This window comes from Portunus trituberculatus, chromosome 37 (genome assembly GCF_017591435.1).
Source record: "Portunus trituberculatus isolate SZX2019 chromosome 37, ASM1759143v1, whole genome shotgun sequence".
Taxonomy (NCBI): Eukaryota; Metazoa; Arthropoda; class Malacostraca; order Decapoda; family Portunidae; genus Portunus; species Portunus trituberculatus.
This window is the reverse complement of record NC_059291.1, coordinates 16848207-16868356: the sequence shown is the minus strand read 5'-3', so window position 1 is coordinate 16868356 and position 20150 is coordinate 16848207. Positions and strand designations below refer to the sequence as shown.

The 20150-nt window shown below is 40.8% G+C and overlaps 1 protein-coding gene across 1 annotated transcript in view; it reads right to left on the bottom strand.

The window, feature by feature from the left end:
* Positions 1 to 19931, bottom strand: part of LOC123513846 (alpha-N-acetylgalactosaminidase-like) — a gene marked incomplete in the record, with an annotated part of 184057 nt that extends 164126 nt beyond the window's left edge. The window contains 2 exon segments of the mRNA XM_045271257.1: positions 18115 to 18120; positions 19789 to 19931.
* Positions 19932 to 20150: the final 219 nt, after the last annotated feature.

The following is a 20150-nucleotide window of genomic DNA, read 5'->3' as shown; positions in this document are numbered from 1 at the left end:
ATGAATTGAATTGAGTTAATGACACACTAAAATACATGTCTTTACTCTTCATTCTATGTTGTATAAGCCCTGTTTATAGACATACATATAGGCAGTTTTAAATGGTGACCAACAGAGGCCAGTGCCATTGTAAAATTGCTCTTGGCCTCTGTTGTGACCCCTGTGCTAAGCAGATAATAAGATTTAATTTCTCACAGTAACAAGCTCTGGCTTGAAGGTCGGAACTGACATAATGGAATGTTCTACACAGAATTCTTAACCCTTATACTGCTGAACACGTTGTCAATAGACACGTCCAGCAGTACTCGTACAATTCAATCAATACGTCAAAAGTGTATTGATTGATTTGTTCCATCTGGCAACAAACTGGCAACTATCAGGTACATCCAGTAGTAGTAAGTGTCCCTTGAAAAAAAAAGTGGCCACACCTCGGCCCCCATAGTAATTTTGATTAATAACCGCCATTGGACATACACACAAAAGTGAAGAGCAAAAGCAATGAATGAATTATGGCACCAGCATTGCAATTTTAGAAGACTGCCATGACAAGTCCACACAAATGAAAGACAAACTTGTTGATAAAGGCAAGATGATGATGAAGATGATGAAGTTTGATGCAGACAAAACAAAAATTACAAGACAAGACAGATGGATGGATTGTGAAGGAATATGAATAATGGTGCATAGACCTAATATAATATCAATGAAAAAAATTTTTCATACAAAAAAATTGTCATGGGGTGATGTGTGCAAGAAATATAAAAATAACTTGACTGAATTACAAGAGCTGTCTTTTACAGCTTTCATGCTGTGTGTCTTGTTTCCTGGGAGGAAATTATACATCATCATCACCACTATGAAAGTCTCCACACGGACTCAAGTGTGTTGCTCTTGTTCACCTTATGGGCCCCATTCATGCTCAGGCAGTCTGTCTAGAAACTCAGCAAAACAGGACTGTTCAGACAAAACTGAGCATGTATGGGCACATGAAGTAGCTTGTTCAAGCCAACTGAAGATTACCTGACAAAACCTGTAGCTGACAGGTTGACTCGGTTGATTAGTTGGTGTATTTTTGCTGCCACAGTGGCTAGCTGGATTATTCAGAACCATGAGGAGTTTTTATTTGAACTGGAGATTACTGGAGCTGCTGTGACACATGAGGTTGATTCCATCCAGCCAGCATCTGGTGTAGGCAGAACTGAGCGTGTATAGGAACTTGAGGTGGCCTTGAGGCCACATGACTCAGTACAGAACAGCAGCATACTAAGAACATGTCTGCCACACCAAGCACCCTCCGTCTTATGGAAGAAGAGCACCACTTTAGACAGAATTCATAAACAATTACAAAGAAAACCTATGTCTCTGAAAAATCAAATCAAAAGACTATTTGAATAAAAGTAAAAAAAAAATAAATAAATATAAAATAGAGCATAAGAATTGCTTGCAGAAAAATTAAAAGTTGTCAGCCTCTCATGAGCATATATGAAGCACTTTGAGGCAGCCTCCAGACCACATCACTCAGTACAGCACATGCAGTACATGCAAGTCTTGCTTTTTGATGAGAGGACTTTCTAGAGACAGCAGCATCAAATAGGTGTGTTTGTCCATCCTAAGATAACTGAACCAATCTTCTAGCTGTAGTATCAACTCCTCCAGTGAATTCATAATATGACAGTCAGTCCCCTTTTAGCAGACATTCCTTGGTTCATACTTTCCTCTTTCTTCTCTTCTTGATAATTTTAATAACTAGGTCCCAGCAATAGCTGTTGTCAAAAGTAGATCTAGTTCTTCTGTGCCCATGGGAGAGGTCATCATCACTCTGTGGTGTGTCTCTAGAACTGAGCTGTGCCTTCAAGCAGCCTGAATAGTGTGTCAGTGACACTCTAACAGCTGTCAGGCTGGTGTTGTTCAGACACTGGAATCTATCTAGAATTTCCTGCATGTCTTCCTGGGTGAAGACAATTAAAAAATATTCATTCATACTTTTACTAATCTCCTTCCCAGAGCTAACCAGCTCCCCATTAGCTATCTTTAAATCTTTAAAGGACCTATGTATTTCTTCATTGGTTTTCATCTTATATAACTCAAAAATCCCTTGGGATCCATCTTTGTTTGACTGGCTACCTTCAACTTATAATTGCTTTTAGTTTTCCTCATTAACCTCTTAACTTTTCTAATTAATTTGTCGTATTGTGGCCTTGAAAGCTCATCCTCTGCCTTTAGTTTCACATATATACAGTACTCCTCTTCTGTCCTATGTAGTGTTTTGATCTATCTGTTATACACTTAGGGTCTTTTTTTTTTTTCCGGTTTACGTCCGGTTCCCCTATTACATTGGGGCTAGAATGGTGCCTCCTGACAAAAGTCAGAAGGACTTTGGTTTTGGCATTTGGGAACTGTTATCCGGAGTGGATGCCCTTCCTAACCTCGGACCGTGGCCAGGATTCGAACCCGTGAGCTTGAGAACCCTCTGGGGCCCACAAAGCACGCGCGGTCCCACTGTACCACGGCGGCCCCCACTTAGGGTCATTCCTTTGTGATTTTATTGTTTTATATGGAATGTTAGCTACTTGGCCTCTATGTAATTTATCAAGGAAGTAATTATGCACCTCACCAACATTTATCTGCCCTGATCCCACAACCCTCACATCACCCATCTCAGCCTGACCTGATCACACCCATCTTAGTACTGTCTCACCCTTCTGACTCTCCCCCTTCTCCAACTTCACACCTCACCCCATCTCTCATTTGCATTCTGGACCTTACCTGACCTTCCCTCCCTACCACTTGCCAATCAAATCCCTATAAATATCTTCTTAATCCCTCAAAATTTGCCTTCCTGAAGTCAGGGACTTTCCTAGTGCTCGTTTCTAAAAAGCTTCGTGCCATTTTACTGTATACCACATTTCACTGTGGTCACTGTTACTTAGCTGGTCACCAGCCTCTACCTGTGTAACTGCTTCCTCCCTATTTCTCAGAATTAAATCTAGAATATTATTTCCCCATGTGGGTTCTAAAATTACGTGCTTTAAAAAATTATCCTGAATGACCCTAAGAAATTCCTCTCCTTCACTGTTGCCCACCCTCAAGCTCCAATCAACATTCCTATAATTGAAATCGCCTATCACACACACCTGTCTGCAACTGGCTGCTCTATTTATTTCCTCCCACAGTGAAAAATTGATTTCATTTGTAGCATTAAGCAGCCTGTACACCAAATCCATTATTACTGATAGTGAACCATCCTTAATATCCACCCATAGAGTCTGCTTTACTATCTGTCTTTATTCTACTGTTTCTGCAACATTGCAATGTGTCCTTAACATACAAAGCCACACCTCTCCCTTTCCCTGTCCTTAAGAAAAACTGTATAACCATCAATTTTAACCTCCAGATTAAATACTTTCCCTGACATGTCTCACAAGTTTTTGTTAATGCAACTATATAAAAACTTTCAACACACGTCAACACACGTTGTTCCTCTAAGCAAATCTATCTTACTTGAAACATTCTTACAGTTTGTGTACTAAGCACTTAAGCTATTCCTCACCTTTACTAACTAGATACTAATCTAGATTTAACAATTCTACCATCCCTATGGTTCTTTGAAGCCCTTTCTCTCTCATGGCTATTGAGAAAAGTGCTGGAGAGCATTTAACTCACACTCAAGTGTAAGTAAATGAATAAATACGTAAATAGATAAATAAAAATCAATAAAATAAATAAATGAATAAAATAGTAAATGTAAATAAGTAGATGAAACAAAATAGATAAATAATAATTAAAGGAAATAGATGGATAAGAATAAATCTACATAAATGAAATCAATGAATAAGTAGAATATTTAAAACTGATGATCAAACTGCCAAGGATATCCAGTGTAGAAGAGGAAGAGTTGTCAATAAAGAAAAGGGATAGCTATCAGGAGGACTGTGTCGAGTTGATAGATGGAGGAATTGAATTTTTGAGGTATTGAACAATATTAAATTTTCTCTGTTCCAATCCTAAATCTTACAGAGATCAGAAGTCAGGCATTCTGTTGTGCCCCTGCATTAAGTTTCCTTCTTAAAGGGTTGGTGGTCTCTGAAAGGACATGGAAGTGTAGGGTGGTATAATCAGCATAGGAGTGGATAGGACAAGAAGTTAGGTTTAGATCATTAATTAATAATAGGAAGAGAGTGGATGACAGGACAGAACCCTGAGGAACACCACTGTTGATAGATTTAGGAGAAGAACAGTCGCCGTCTACCATGGCTGCAACAGAATGGTCGGAGAAGAAACTTGAGATGAAATTACAAGAAAAAGGATAAAAGCCGTAAGAGGGTAGTTCTGAGATTAAAGCTTTGTGCCAGACTCTATCAAAAACTTTTGATATGTCTAATGCAATAGAAAAAGTTTCACCGAAACCTCTCAATGAGGATGACTAAGATTCAGTAAAGAGAACCAGATCACCAGTAGAGCGGCCTTAACAGTTCTAAGCCATACTGGCAATCAGATAGAAGATTGTGAAATTATAGAAACTTAGTCATCCTGTTTGAGGAAAGATAAAGAAAAATTACTTAAGCAGGAGATTAAAACAATAAGGCAGTAGTTTGAGGGATTAGAATGGTCACCCTTTTTAGGAATAGGCTGAATTTAGGCAAACTTCCAGCAAGAAAAAAAGATAAAAGTCAATAGACAGAGTTGAAAGGTGCAAGCATAGAACTCACGCAGGGAAGAACGCTAGGTAGTGCTGTCACAGCGTCTCCCAATAGATCAGTGTCATGACCCTTAAACTGGTTCAGAGCTAAGGAGGGTGTGGAGTGAAGCAGCAGACATCAAGGGATGACGCTGACAGCTGCCACGATGGGTCCCAGGGAGAAGATCCCATCCTGGACCCTGTAGACTGCCTTATGGTAGTGAGTGGTGAAAACAGACTGCATTCACCAGCAGGCAACTGCTATTACATCAGCCACTGCCTTGTTAGTGGACCACAGTAGCGGCGTTGCCACACTCTGCACATCATGTGCTCTTACCCGAAGTGTCAGTACCAGATGATCAAGGAAATCCTCATGAGCAGCTCGTATCAACTGCCAGAGGAAGTAAGAGATAGCCGTCTTGGAAAGAGGGCAAGTGGGGTCCTAGACCAAGAGGAAAAGGTGTCTAGGCCTAGATGGGGACTGTCTCCTGTGAAGATACCAAGGCAGAGCACGAACAGGACAGAGGAGCCGTTCATCATCATCGCAGCAAACAGCCTCCAAAAGACTTGCCAGGACAAACTCCTGGGGAAGTGGAATAGATGGAATCTCCGTCTTGGCCACAAAGTCAGGAAGATAAGATAGCACCATGTTGTGGCCCTGAACTGCAACCTGAGTGGACAGAGCCTGAATTTCCTTAACTCTCTTGGCTGTTGCCAGAGCCACAAGAAAAAGAGTCTTCTGGGTCAAGAGCTGGAAAGAGGGCTGGTCTAATGGCTAAAAGGGAGAGCCGACAAGGTGCCGTAAGACGACATCCACACTCCATGGGGACACTGTGGCCATTAGCCTGCGTACCCTCTGCTCAAAGGTGCGAATGACCTCCCGTAAGACTGGTTGAAAAGAAAGGTCAAAACCTTTCAGGCGGACGACGGTGTTAAGCATAGCCTTGTATCCTTTCATTGCCGAGAGTGAAAGATGACAGTCCTGGGGAAAGTGAAGAAGGAAGTCAGCCAATTTTTGACTGGAGAGTGGCGAAGCAGTGTGTCCCTCCTGTTGACACCACTGACAGTAGCACTTCCACTTATACTGGTAGTTCACAATGGTTGAACACCGTCGAGATCCCACCAGGAACTTCGCAACTCCTCGGGAAAAGCCTTGATGACGGAGGAGTCGCTGGACAGTTTCCACGCAGTCAGCCGAAGCATATGGAGACCGGCATGGAAGTGATGGAAGTGAGACTGCCGCACAAAGTCTGTCCATGCTGCAAGGAAGCCTGTAGCAGATGTAGGAACCATTCCTTGCGTGGCCAGAACGGTGCAATGAGGATGATGGATGTACCCCATGACAACCGGAGCTTGGAGAGAAGTTGCCTGATCGCTGGAAATGGTGGAAAGGCATATAGATCCATGTGATCCCAAAGGAAGAGAAAGGCATCCATGGGATCTGGGAACTGAGACAAATGCAGGGAGCCTGAAGTTCTGGCTGGTGGCGAAGAGATCCACGAGAGGCATCCCCTAAAGTTGCTACAGGGCTCGGCATACATTGTGGTGAAAAGTCCATTCCGTGGAAATGACCTGCGGCTCCTGGGTGAGGGAATCCACCACCACATTGTAAGACTCGCTGATGAATTGAGGTCTGAGAATAATAGCTCTGTGCTCTCCCCTACGCAACATCCGCTGCGCCTCATCGTTGAGCACTGAAAAATGAGTGTCCCAGTGGTGAGAGAAAAACACCAGAGCCATGATACTGTCTGAAAATACTCCCACTGTCTTGCCCTGGAGGATGTGTTGGAAGTGTAGCAGAGCGAGCCAAACTGCTCATAGTTCCAGAACATTGGTACGAAGACCTGCTTCGTCTTTGGACCACAGTCTGCCCACAGTGTAATGCAGGAGGGAACAGCCCCAACCTTGTGTGGAGGCACCTGTGTACAGTAGAATCTCGAATCTCGATCATAATTGGGACCAAAAATACTGATCGAAATTCGAAATATCGAGATGCGAAGTTAACTTCTTATAGAGAAAAATGAGGTTATGTTATGCCAGAGGGGCATAACTAACAATCTGGACTTTTTGTGTTAGTTATGGATGCGGCCACTAGAGGCCCTAACTTAGCCTGTGGTGAGATTTCCCATGCAAAATCAGTCCCTATGAAGCCTATACGAGGGTTTAAAATCCTGTGTTTATATGCGTGAGAAAGTACTGAATAGGTTTGGCCTGGAACGCCAGAAGGGCGGAACTGGCAGCCAAGAGCAGAGCGCAGCCGGCACACACCCCCCGTACTGTCCAATCACAATTCAGCCAGCCCATGCTGCCTCGCAATCCCGCTCAGTGCCTCCCTTTAAACTTACGAGCCGGATTACTCTTTCTTTCGTCCCCATATTATTGTGGATTTACGTGGATTATATACATCGACGATGAGTGATAGTGATAGCAGTGTAGAGGGGGAGGCCCTTCGACCTCCCGTAAACATGTGGCCAAGCCCGAGCTGTGGAAGACTAGCAAAGAAACAAAGAGACTCTGGGGAGAGCTACACAAGCGTGACTATGAAACGGCAGGTTGATGCCCGTTCTATTGGTGCCCCATGCTCATGCCCAAACAAGTGCTTTGAAAAGATATGATGAGTGTGTATACTTAATTATAACTATTCATAATATTTTAAAACTTATCTTTTACAGGTACTTTCAGCTCACCAAAGATAAAAAAAAAATATATTTTCTAATTCAATAAAATCAAAAAAATTGGGATTCTCACATACAAGGACAAAATTTGGACACAATACTTATGTTATAGTCTAGTTTCATTCATACAATAAAATATTACAATCATCCAATACTTTGGGGTTGGCTATGCAATAGGGTGACAGAAAGACAAACCTACAGAAGCAAAACACACAAAAAAAACTCAAATTGTGCATAGATTAATAGATTTTGAGCAGACAAATCAATAGATATATAAAAGTAATGCATTTTTTCCATTTCCATACGAGTTATTACCGCCTAACTTTAGACGCGTTTTACGCAAAACAGGTTTTTTCGAGTTACGCCCCTCTGGCATAACATGCCTCAAATGTAATTGGGACCAAAGCTTTGGCAACTAACCTATATTAACTACGTTAACCTTGAATCTGTGAATATTTTTTTTTGCCAATGTCACTGATTTCTTCATCCTTCTTACTTTTTAATGCCTGGGGTTTGAATGTCTGGGGTAGGCCGCGGGTGACTGGTACACACTACACTCCACAAGTTGCCGCTAGGTGAGAGAGCAATCGAAACAATCTCATCACCATGCGCCATGTTTGTTTTGATACAATAAAGTGAAAAATGTGGGACATAACATTCCAGTGGATGCCCTCCCCACTCAGACATACGAGGCAACGAGGTTGTCGATGCTGCTGCCAAGATGGCCCTAACGGACCATAACATTACCCCGCTCACCCTACCACTCTCCATCTCCAAACGCCTCATCGCCCACACCTGTCAGTCCATATGGAATGAATTCCTCACTCCTGTCTTACAAACCACCTCAATAGGCCAGTACCGCAGTGATTCTTCTCCGCAACCATGGGTTAGAAAAACGTCCCACAAGCTGGACGTCGCCCTCACGCGTCTCCGCCTCGGCCACACACGACTCACCGCTCACCTCCACCGCATGAGCTTTGCCCCCAACCCGTACTGCCCTTGGTGCATCAGCATCCCTGAAACTATGAACCACTTCATACTGGAGTGTCCACGCTTCCACTTACATCATGTGGTGCTGCAAGAACAACTCCGTGCCCTGGGAGTAACCACATTTGACTTGCCCACCCTGCTTGGGGCGACAGGCATCGACTCGTCACGGTAATCAGCAGTGCTTCGCCTCACCTGTGCCTTCCTCAAAAAGACTAACCAACTGCAACGCTTGTGAGAACACCACAGGCATCTGTCTAAAAAATGTAGTTGAGCCTTAGAAGCCAAACTGAACCGGTGTGGAAGATGTGAGCGATAGAATTCCCTCCTCGCTGCCCTTGTGTTGGCAAGGGCAAAGGCTGTGATCCTGGCTTGGTCCATCATAGCTCACTGAATGCTGTGTGTAAGTCAGTATAACATGGGCCCATGAGCAGATGGGCCCTCACCTGATGACATGAGGGAAAAGAAGGTACCCATTAACCAAAATAGGAAGTTCTGCATGTCCTGAGTGGTGAGAAGAGCCAACCCAAGGCACATCATCTCCTCTTGAGAAAGCAAGATCCATGGGTCACCACGCACAGTCAGATGTTGATCCAAATCGGAGTTCAGCCTTGCAGGAAGGCTCCTACCTTCATCAACACTAGTCCTATAACTTCTGTAGTATCAATGCCTCCGAGGCTTGAGACATCATGAAATCTATAGAATGTGCATGCCTTAAGCAAGGAATGATGGCAGGAACCTCACCCTTCTCCATGCCCGGGAGAAGGGAGATGGGGACCTGTATGACTGGACCCTTGTGCCTTCCCCCAGTACATCAATTTCAGCAGGGGATGTTGGAGAAGCCACTTGAGAAGACATCTTGACAGAAAAAAACACTGACTGTGGAAGCAAAACATGGAGAGCAGTGCATGTAACTGCAAGGAATGTCAGTAGAGAAGTGGGGTGTGAAGATAACTACCGCAGGAAAAAATAGGGAAACAGTGCATCGACTTGTGCACAGTGGGGGTTGATTTTTAGTCACTGACAGACACAAAGAGACAATGCGTTCATTGTATATAGTAGAAGGAACAGGTCTTATGTGAAATAAAAAGGTATATTTAGAAAAAATAGTAAAAATAAAGATCTAAAATATATTTCATTGTATAAGATAACACCTGAATCATTCAAAAAAAAAAAAAAAAAAAAAGGAGTCATCTTATATACAAGATACATAAGTAATAACCTTAAAATTTTGCACAAAATATCATTGTATATAAACAAAAAACCTTAAATTATGACTTTTGGAAGTTGAATGTAGTAAAATAGGAATCTGCTGGCATTGTATATGAATGGATAAAGCTGGAGGCATTTTCCCATGTTTTTTCACAAAGCTAAAGGAAGAGTTACATAAAGGTTTTCAAGGTATGGAATCTCAAGCAAAGCAAAAAAGGAAAGTAGACACAGGAGAATATGAATCTTTCCAGCTTGCAATGTTGTAAAGGGATGAACCTCATGTACTAAGAAGCACTTGAAGAGTAGAGTATCAGTGTATTTAATAAAAAAGAAAAAAATAGGTGTCAGGAACCTAACCCCACCATTAAGTGAGGACAGTCTGTACAGTAGAGCCTCAACTTTTGCGCCTAATTGGTGCCAAAAAATCGGCGTGAAAGTGAAAGAGGGGGCATTGACCTTATGGAAAAAATAATAATCGGTTCTGGAGCTATCCATAAAATACCTATATCTCCATTTAAATCTGACAAACAAATACATTCTATTATGAAATACAATTGTACATCAAATAAAAACACCTTACACTGTATGAATGTAGTAATACTTAGCAAATATACAAGTATGAGGTGTTTGATGTATGGTTATGGTGGCCACCCTACTGGGGCCCACTGCTGCTGCAGCTGCTGCTGCTGCTGCCGCTGCCGCCACCGCCGCCACCACTGCAGCTGCCGTCGCCAACACTGTCTTCGCCATTCTGCATTTCTTCCTCTTCCAGTTTCTGACGTAACAATTCCACTGTGTTGCCTTTCCACATCTGCCATTTGTTCTCGAATAAATCCAGAGAAATCTTCATCCATGTCGACCTCAGCATCTTCCGTTGGTTCTGCTCCCCATCAGCTTCCCCTTCTGCTTCCAAAAGACCCTCTGCCACTTCCCTTGGCCTTTGGAGGTAACGGGTGATTAATGCCTGTTGCCCTTCATAAACTTTTTTTATCAAAAAGTTCCCCAAAGGTATCAGTGATGGTTTTTAAGCTAGCCAAGATTTTCTGTTTGTGTTCAAAGGCTAAGGGCTCTATCTGTTCAGTCAAGGACTCAAAGTTAAGTAACAATGATGACAGTACGGCGGTTGATGGTGAACGATGTTGCTGAAGTTGTTGTTGTTGTTGTTCAGGTTGCTCGATATGGTCCCCTTCCATGTTGTCCTCCTCCAGCAGGTCTTCAATATTATTTTCTTGGTTGTAGTCGACTAACTCCAGCATTTCCTCCCTTGTAACATCGGCAAACCCTGGGCCTCTAACCTGCCGCACCACCTCGACCGTCTCTGCCTGTCTCCCTGGGCAGCGATCATCTGTGGGAGTAGCGGTTTCCATGCATGTTTTAGGGTGGCGATTGTGAGAGTTTCCCAAGCCTTAACAATGTCATCCAAGATGGCGGAAAACAGTTGCTGCTCAGCTTGCGGATAGAGCGGGAAGTTTAAATATCGCCGGACACAAGATACCGCGAAACAGAGAATCGCTCTACTGTAGTTTGATTAAAAGTCACACATAGGAGGTTGCTACATTTCTGGCATGTTGGAATCATTTACAAGGACTTAACATGATTTTATAAACTTAGCATGGAAGATCTGCTGTTATGGCACCATTATTTGCTGGTATAGACTGGTTGATACGAAAAATTATTATACGTGTTTAGACTGACAGACTGGATATGTGTATAGATGGTTTCACTGATGGATAGTGGAATCTTGCATTACCAGTGCACCACATAACAAATAATTTGTAGAACAAGCCAAAGCTCAGGCAAAGTCTTGTCTAGTTTTATAAGTGGAAGTCCACATTACATGTGAGGTTCCTACAGTGACTGCTAGACTCGCAATGACTCTCCTGATAAGCATGGGCATTGCTCACTAAGTTCACATAGATATCCTGTAATGAGAGTATCTTTATTGTGTTTTTCCAGTATTTTTTTCTTTTATTTTAGTGCATTTTTTGCTTTTTTTTTTAACAATTACTGTAGTTATGTTACCATGGGTTCTAAGATTCCTGAAGTCTTAAAGGAAGGAGATTATCTTTCTATTCCTCCTCCTGCTTCTCTACGACTCCATCATCTTTCTCACACATAAAATATTCCATCTTTAAAGTGATGAAATAATAAAACCAGTTAATATTATTTCTTCTGCATTTTCTCTGACTGTATTGTTTTTATAATTGTCATTAATCTTGTAACTATATATACATTCTGTTTTAAAGTACAAATTTTGGGGAGATGGTTTTAGGGAGTTTGAATGGATTAATCATATTTCAATTAACATAACATAACATAACATAAATAATAGGATAACAAAGGGCCACCAGGGCCCATCTAGGTTATCCTGTATCAGTCGCACAGCGACCTCGTCATCAATACTTAAAGATACACTTACAAGTACACAATACATTATATACTAATTCTAAATATTTGGCCCATTAACAGGGCTAAGTCCTGCAGCAAAATCCTCTACAATTTGTGGTCCCCATACATGGGGATCATGTCTTGTTTAACTATAGTAAATTTCTTATAAAAACTATCATGCAGTGCTATACATAATTATAAATCTAATAAATTTAAGTGCTTATCTAATCTGTTTTTAAACATTGTCAAACTAGTGCTATTTACAACCATCTCTGGCAATGTATTCCAGAAGTCTACCACCCTATGACTAAAGAAATATTTTCTTATATCTAACCTGCAGCCTTGCTTTCTAATCTTCCTGCCATGATTTCTAGTCCTATTTCCCTACTCTAAGGTAAAGAAAGATCTCACATCTATGTAGTTTGTATCTGAGAACATTTTAAATAACTCTATCATATCCTCTTATACATCTCCTCTCAAATGAAAACATGTTTAATTCCTTTAATCTATCTCTATACTCCAGGCGCTTTAATGCTGGTATCATCCTAGTTGCTCTTCTCTGAACTGCTTCTAACATGTTGATATCCTGCCTATAGTGGGGTGACCAGGCCTGTATGCAATACTCTAAATGGGGCCTAACATAGGAATTATATAAGCTACGCACCACTTCCTTACTTTTATAACTAACATTTCTATTTATAAAACCCAGGATCCTATTTGCCCTATTTCTTGCTTCTAAACATTGCTTTGAAAATTTCATAGTCCTGTCTATCACTACTCCTAAATCCTTTCCTTCCTCTACTGCCTCTAGCCAACATCCCTCCATCTCATAGTTAAAGTTTGTGTTGTCTTTACCTAAATGCATAACCTGACACTTTTAGAATTAAACTCCATCTGCCACCTGTCTGCCCATGCTATCAGCCTGTCCAGGTCTCGTTGTATTCTGTAATTGTCCTTTTCACCCTGTACTGCACATGCTATCTTAGTATCATCTGCAAACTTTGATACTTTGCTACTAATTCCTATATCTAAATCGTTAATGTACACCAAGAAAAGAAGAGGTCCTAGCACTGATCCTTGGGGTACCCCACTAACCACTTCCTTCCACTCAGACATTGCCCCATTTAATACTACTCTCTGTTTCCTATCAGAAAGCCATTCACTAATCCAATCAACTAACCTACCCCTATCCCATGTAGTCTCAATTTGTACACTAGCCTCCTATGCGGTACCTTATCAAACGCCTTGCTAAAATCTAGATATATAACATCTATGCTATTTCCATCATCTAACTCCTTGGTAATATATTCTAAGATATCGAGCAAATTTGTAAGACAGGACCTCCCTGATCTAAAGCCATGTTGGGTATCTCTAATTAATCTATTCTCATTTAAATGCTCCCAAATACTACCCTTAATGATTTTCTCTAGTATCTTACATACTATACTAGTTAAACTGATCGGTCTATAATTATTCGCATCATCCTTCCTACCTTTTTAAATATTGGAGTAACATTAGCTAACTTCCAGTCCTGAGGTATCTCAGCAAACCTAAGTGATCTTTCAAAGATTAACTTAAGTGCTTCAGAAATACTGTCTACACCCTCCCTAAGTACTCTGGCATGTAGCTCATCAGGACCACTAGCTTTCCTATCGTCTAGTTCAAGAATAAATTTCCTAATAATTCCCGGTTTTATATCAATATTTTCTAAAGCTCTTAAACTACTCGTCGCACTGTTTGTAACAGGATTTCCTATTCTTTCCTAGTAAATACTGAAGAAAATTGTTCATTCAATAATTCTACTATGTCTTCATTTTGATCCACTACTACACCATCTTTTCTGAGTGGTCCAATCCTATCCTTATTTCTTTTATCACTGACCTTGTAATAACTATATAATTTTTGGGATCTTTACTCCCAGCTCTAGCTAGTTTTATCTCTGCCTGCCTTTTACTTTTTTATAACCTTACTCAAATCATCTCTGACCTGTCTGTACCTAATCAAATCTACATCTTCCCACTTTTCTGCAACTCTCTGTATGCCCTCTTCTTCTCTCTGATCTGGCTACCTATCTCATGAGTCCACCATAATGGCTTCCTGTTTCTCTGCCTTATATCTTTGTAAGGGATACACTGCATCACTATACCCTTTACTACAACCTTAAAAATATCCCACATCTCCTGTGCAGTTTTATTTCCAAAACTATCTTCCCAGTTTACCTCTCCTAATAACTGACGTAACCTACCATAATTGCCTTTCTGATAGTTTGGGACTCTAGTCTTATTCACTATATTATCCCTACTGGAATTAATGATAAATCTAATTATATGATGGTCACTGTTTGCTAAAGTCTCTCCTACCTCAACTTCCTTTAAACAATGCTCAATATTTGTTAGTACTATGTCTAAAACCTTCCTCCCCTAGTAGGTTTATCTACCATCTGCACTAAATAGTTATCCTGAAAACTTTCCATAAACTTATTTTCACTAGCATCTCCTACCATCCTCTCCCAGTTTACTGACTTAAGATTAAAATCCCTAAGATAATTGTCTGACTAGTACACCCCTATTTATCTCATCTACCATAAGGTTGTCTACCTCTGCTGACTGGTTAGGTGGTCTATAAAAGCTCCTACTCTAATAACCTTACTTTTGTTTACTCTAACATCCAGCCATAAGGACTCTACTCTGTTATCTACCTTAATACCATTAACCTGACTGGAAATGAAGGATTTTTACATAAATAACTACTCCTCCACCTATCCTACCAATTCTCTGGTGTAAATACATAATGTATCCATCTACTTCATATTCTTTCCTATTTTCCTAAACTTTTCCTCATTTACCCATGCCTCTGTGACACATACAACATCTAAGTCCTCCTCAACTATATAACTAGATAACTCGTCCTTCTTGTTCCTAAGACTCCTGGCATTTACATAAAAACATTTAAGTCCTGCTACCTTCCTAGATGCTGTCTCCTTATTTGGAATCCTAATCTTATTCTCTCCTATTTGCACCTGGAAATCTTTCCTAATCTTTTCACTATCTCTGTTTATCCTATCTAATTTATGTCTAGCATCTTTCTTCTGGAATGCATTTGCTACCTCACCCCTACACTCCATCCCAACTCCCCTCCAGACATCCACTCAGCACATCCACACCCTTCCTACTCAGATGCACACCATCCCTAGCATACAAATCCTTTGCCCATAGAACCTATCCCATACATCCACAAAGCTGACACCCACATCCTTACACATCCCTTTTACCTGATCATTCACACCAATGGCTCTAGACAACCATTCCCTGCTAACATACACACGAGGCAAGATTCCTGACACTACACACCTTTTACCACTCTCCCTTATCTTGCCTAACATTTCCCGAAATTTTGCCACTAACTCCTCCGACCCACCTGCTCTGACATCGTTCCCTCTCCATCCCCCCAACCCTCTTCTGCACCTCCTCACTCACTGCCTTCACACCTGCACCAGGCATACACACGTTCGTCCTCCTATCCCTGTCTTTCCCACAGAAAGTGCTATCTAAATACCTAACCTGAGAGTCACCCACCACACACACCTGAGGTGTACTAGGCACAACCATCCTCCTCCTCTCCTCTACCCCCTTCTTTCTCCTTTCACTCACCACAACCACTTCATTCACTCTACTCTCACTCCCCCCCTCCCCCTCCAACAAACCGAACCTATTTTCACACTCAACAGGTTTAGTCCTATCCTCTCTAACTGCCTCCGCTTTCCTTCCCCTCGCAACCTGCCATCTCTGCCCATCCTGACTACTATCTTTCCCAGTCTGGCTCACCTGCTCCCTCTTCCCCACTCTGCTCTTCTCGACAGAGGGCCAAGCCACCCTGTCGCCCTCAGAAGGTCCAACCTTCGGCCTAACACTGATCTCCTGCCTAATTTTTTCCACAGCCTCCCCAAGCCTCTTAACCTCCTCCTTCAACTCAAAGATGAGAACTTCATTCGCACTTTTCCCCTCACTTAGCTTTCTGATTTCCTCTCGCAATTCTCGGTGCTCAAGAGAAAGAACTAAATTCTCGCTCTTGAGCCTACACACCATACACTCAGAAAAGTCAACGACCTTCCTGTCATGCCCACACATCTCACACACAACAAACTCTCCCAATCCCATCTCAACACTCTCTTTCACGCACTCAATCACACTCTGATATACCTCAGTAGCTACCGCCATACTAATTCAAAATCTGTTAACTCACAAACAAATAAAAATACTTGGTGACGGCGGGTGGGGAACCATGTGGTGGTGGGCCTAAGTGAGGTCAACTAATCTTCTTTCAAGATCAACTTGACGGTTACAAGCCTAGTCTCCTCGCTCTACCAAAATACTTTTAACTCACAAACACTGATTCTAACCACTATTTTACTCTAATCTAACACTTGCTAACACTCAAAAGCACCACACACAGACACCAAGCACAAACACCACTCGCTAACTATAAAAATCACAGCCAAAAACGGAGCGCACACACAACACGTCCACTCGCCACCGCAGCTACTAGTCGTATTTCAATAGTAATAATCAATATGAACAAATTGTAAAGCATGCTTGGTCATGGAATGAATCAAACTCATAATGTGAAGTTCCACTGTATATGGAATGTGAAAAATAAGGTGCATGATATAGAGTTAATCATGAGGAGAAATGGAAGCACAGAAAATATCACTAAGAACAGCAGAGATCACTGCAAACTGCAATAAACATGTCTTTCCCTTGTGGAATTACTGGTAATGCATTGTGTCAGTATATTTGCTATCATAAAAAAAGTTTTTAATGGTATTCAATGGCATAACTGCATCAGTGAAACACAAGCTACATCATGATGTTACATGATTTCCTGTGCCTCCTTGCCACCATAATTCAGGATTTGGGAATCCAGAGATGAAGTCCTAAGCAGTACACAAGCAGCAACTCCCCAGACCTCAATCGTTGGTCCTTCAAGATCAACAAGCAACTGGAACACACTAGGTTCCACATAACTTCTCATCTCTCCTGTATGATATATCTTAAGTACAACAGAGCTTTCCTCCACCTCTACCCTTTTAGAGAGAGGTCTAATATCATGAAGGGCAAAACAACAATTCTGACCCTTAGGCAATTTGGAGCATTTAATTTTCATGAAAATAAACATGAGAAGCTCTGTACTAGAGTGTTCATATTGGCTCAGAGCCATAATGGTGTGACCACTAGTGTCCGATCTCTAAGTGGGAGTGACTATATAGTCAATTTATATCATGCACACAATAAACATTGTATTTATCTTATATTAAATCTATATTTGGTTGGTATTTAAAGCATTTTTTTGTGGGGGGGGATAAATTCATATCACAAGAACAAATTAATTGTATTTCCATTAATTTCTATGGGAAAAATTGATTTGATATACGATTTTTTTTATATACAACGATCGTCACGGAACGAATTAAAACCGTATGTCAAGGTACCACTGTATTTAGAAAGTATCCAGGTCTTGACTGCATTGTTTCCAACATCCTATGCTACATATTGTCCCATGACCATATAAATACAAGCTGTCTATGATGCAACTCCCATCCTTGGAAGAAAGAAAAGAGAGAGGTGATATGATCACACAATACAGAATACTAAGTGAACAAAAAACTACATAGCTAGGGAGGATTTAGGGTATTTGTGTTAAGTAAAAAGAAAAGAGAAACATAGGAAAGAAAACTAATAGTGATCACCTGAAGAAGAAAGATAAAGAAGTTTACTTTCCCTAGTAGAAGCACAGAAGCATGGCATGAACTGGAAGTGGATGTGGTTTGTGCAAGGAATATTAATGATTTTAAGGAAAAGTTAAATATGCATAATTTGGACATGGAACATTATCAGCTTATCTCTTCCCTTGCATGTCACAAGTTCACAACTAGGTAAATACAGGTGTCGAATATATTTGTGTTGGCTATTCAACACCTATGATTTCATAACACTTTCTTTTGGTTAGTTCTCAGCATAACTCTCAATCCAAAAACTAACAATACAAGTAAGATAAGAAAAATATATTCTAAATCATATTCACCTTTCAAGTGATGATGAGGAGTAATGTACAAGAGTGATCATAGCAAGACACTCAGCAGTCAGAGGTAGATTCAAGACTTGTAGCACAACTGACCTGAATCTGTTTGATATTATTAATATTTGCATAGTACACATTAATGAAAAACACAAAACAACAGCTTTCCAGGATCACAAGCAAGACACAACATAAAAATAAACACAATTGAAATGTTTCCAGGGAAAGGAAAACAGGAAAATGAAACTGAATGAAAGGAAAGAATATTATATGAAATGGAAAGGTGTCCTGATGTCGAGGAAATGCCAGCACACTCCTTTCCCACATTCCATTCTCCTGCATGGTGTGGCTATTCTTTTTGTCACTGATCAAGTGAGACAAAGCTTATAGAATGACACAAATGAACAACCCACTTACCACAAAATGAAGGTTCTAGACATAATCCTAGGGTAATAACATAAGCCAAAAGCCTCTAGAACATTAGGAATATGATTTTTGCCTGGATTTTGACAAACTTTATCTCTGAGTTTGTCACAAATTAATATATTTGGAGATATTTGTGTTTCTTTGTGTCATATGAGTAAAAACCACAATCCTAGGGTGCCATTAATATTCTGAATTGTTTAAAATCTAAGGTGTTCCAGGGTGTCTGTTTGAGCATGGTTCTAGAACTCTGACAAGAAATGCACAAGCATGGTAATTTCTTCACAGCCGATAAAAACTTAAAGAAAATATCAGCCAAACAAATGGCTAGGCTTTCTATATGTAAGTGAGGACTGATTGTCCACAATGGTGCAGTTCTCAATAGGGAGATTATTGGGTAATATAAATAAAAGATTGTCCTAATATAGACATCCCTCTAGCTCTTTGTTTCCCAGCTCCCACTTTGCAGCTCTTTCATGCAGCTGATTTGACGTCACATGATTATATGAAGCCACAATATTGGTCAACAACACAAATGCAAACACGCTCCTCCTAGTCCCTTATTTGTTATCATATTTTCACTTCCCTTATTCATTACCATTCTCATTCCCCTTTCCCCCTATTCCCTTATTCATTATCCTCTTCCTGTTTTAGTTATCCATTTTCTATCTGCTGGTTTATTACCATTTCCTCCTATTCCCTTTTTCATTACCATATTTTCATTCCCATTTCTTATTCATTGTCATTCTCATTACCATTTTCTCCTAGGTATTCCCTTATTCGTTATCCTCTCCCCCTATTCATTATCTGTTTTTCTTTCTATCTGTTGTTTTATTATAATTTTCTCCTATTCCCTTGTTTATTATCATATTTCCATTCCTATTATCTATTCGTTATCCATTTTTCTTTCTATTGTTTTATTACCATTTCCTCCATTTATTACCCATTTTCCTTTTATTTCCTTTTCTTCCGATTAGTATCCATTTCTTTCTATCTCCTGTTTTAATCCCATTTCCTTCATGTATTATCTCTTCTCTCTCTCTCTCTTTCTTTCCCTTATTGGCTAATTGCGTGGCTTCATATATGTGGCGTCTAATCAGCTGCGTGAAAAAAAAGCTGTGAAGGGGGAACCGGGAAACGAGGAAAGCTGGAGGGACGCCTATATTAAGACACTGCCAAAATAATACCTATATAAAAGTTAAGTACGTGTGCCGCGGAGATATACCGTAAGTGACCATATAACAAGTTTTCCTAGAAATTAGCAGGATAGCCTTTACCATATATTTAATAGTATCAAACGGCACATCTTTTCAACAGTTGACCAGTTTCCTTGACTCTCCAAATAACCACCTCAAATATACTGAGAAGAGAACTTCAACAGGATGAGAGGGCAGTACTTCCAGATGGGCGCGGTGAGCGTAGCCACCTGATGAAATGTGGCAGTCCTGATACTTGGCTACTGCCCAATCTACGTCATTCAAGCTTGCCAATGCATACATACCTCTATTTCTTTGTGACAGCAGCCTCCATCCCATTCCTCTTGTAACTAAAATCATACAACATTTCTAATATGGCTCACCGTCCACTGTTCGATTCCTGGATCCCCCAAAAACACCGTCGCCGTTAAATTCTTACCGGGTTGTTTACCTCTGACCGGGACCATGGGATACGAATTCGGCGACGAGTGCCTTCGGCTCGATATATATATATAT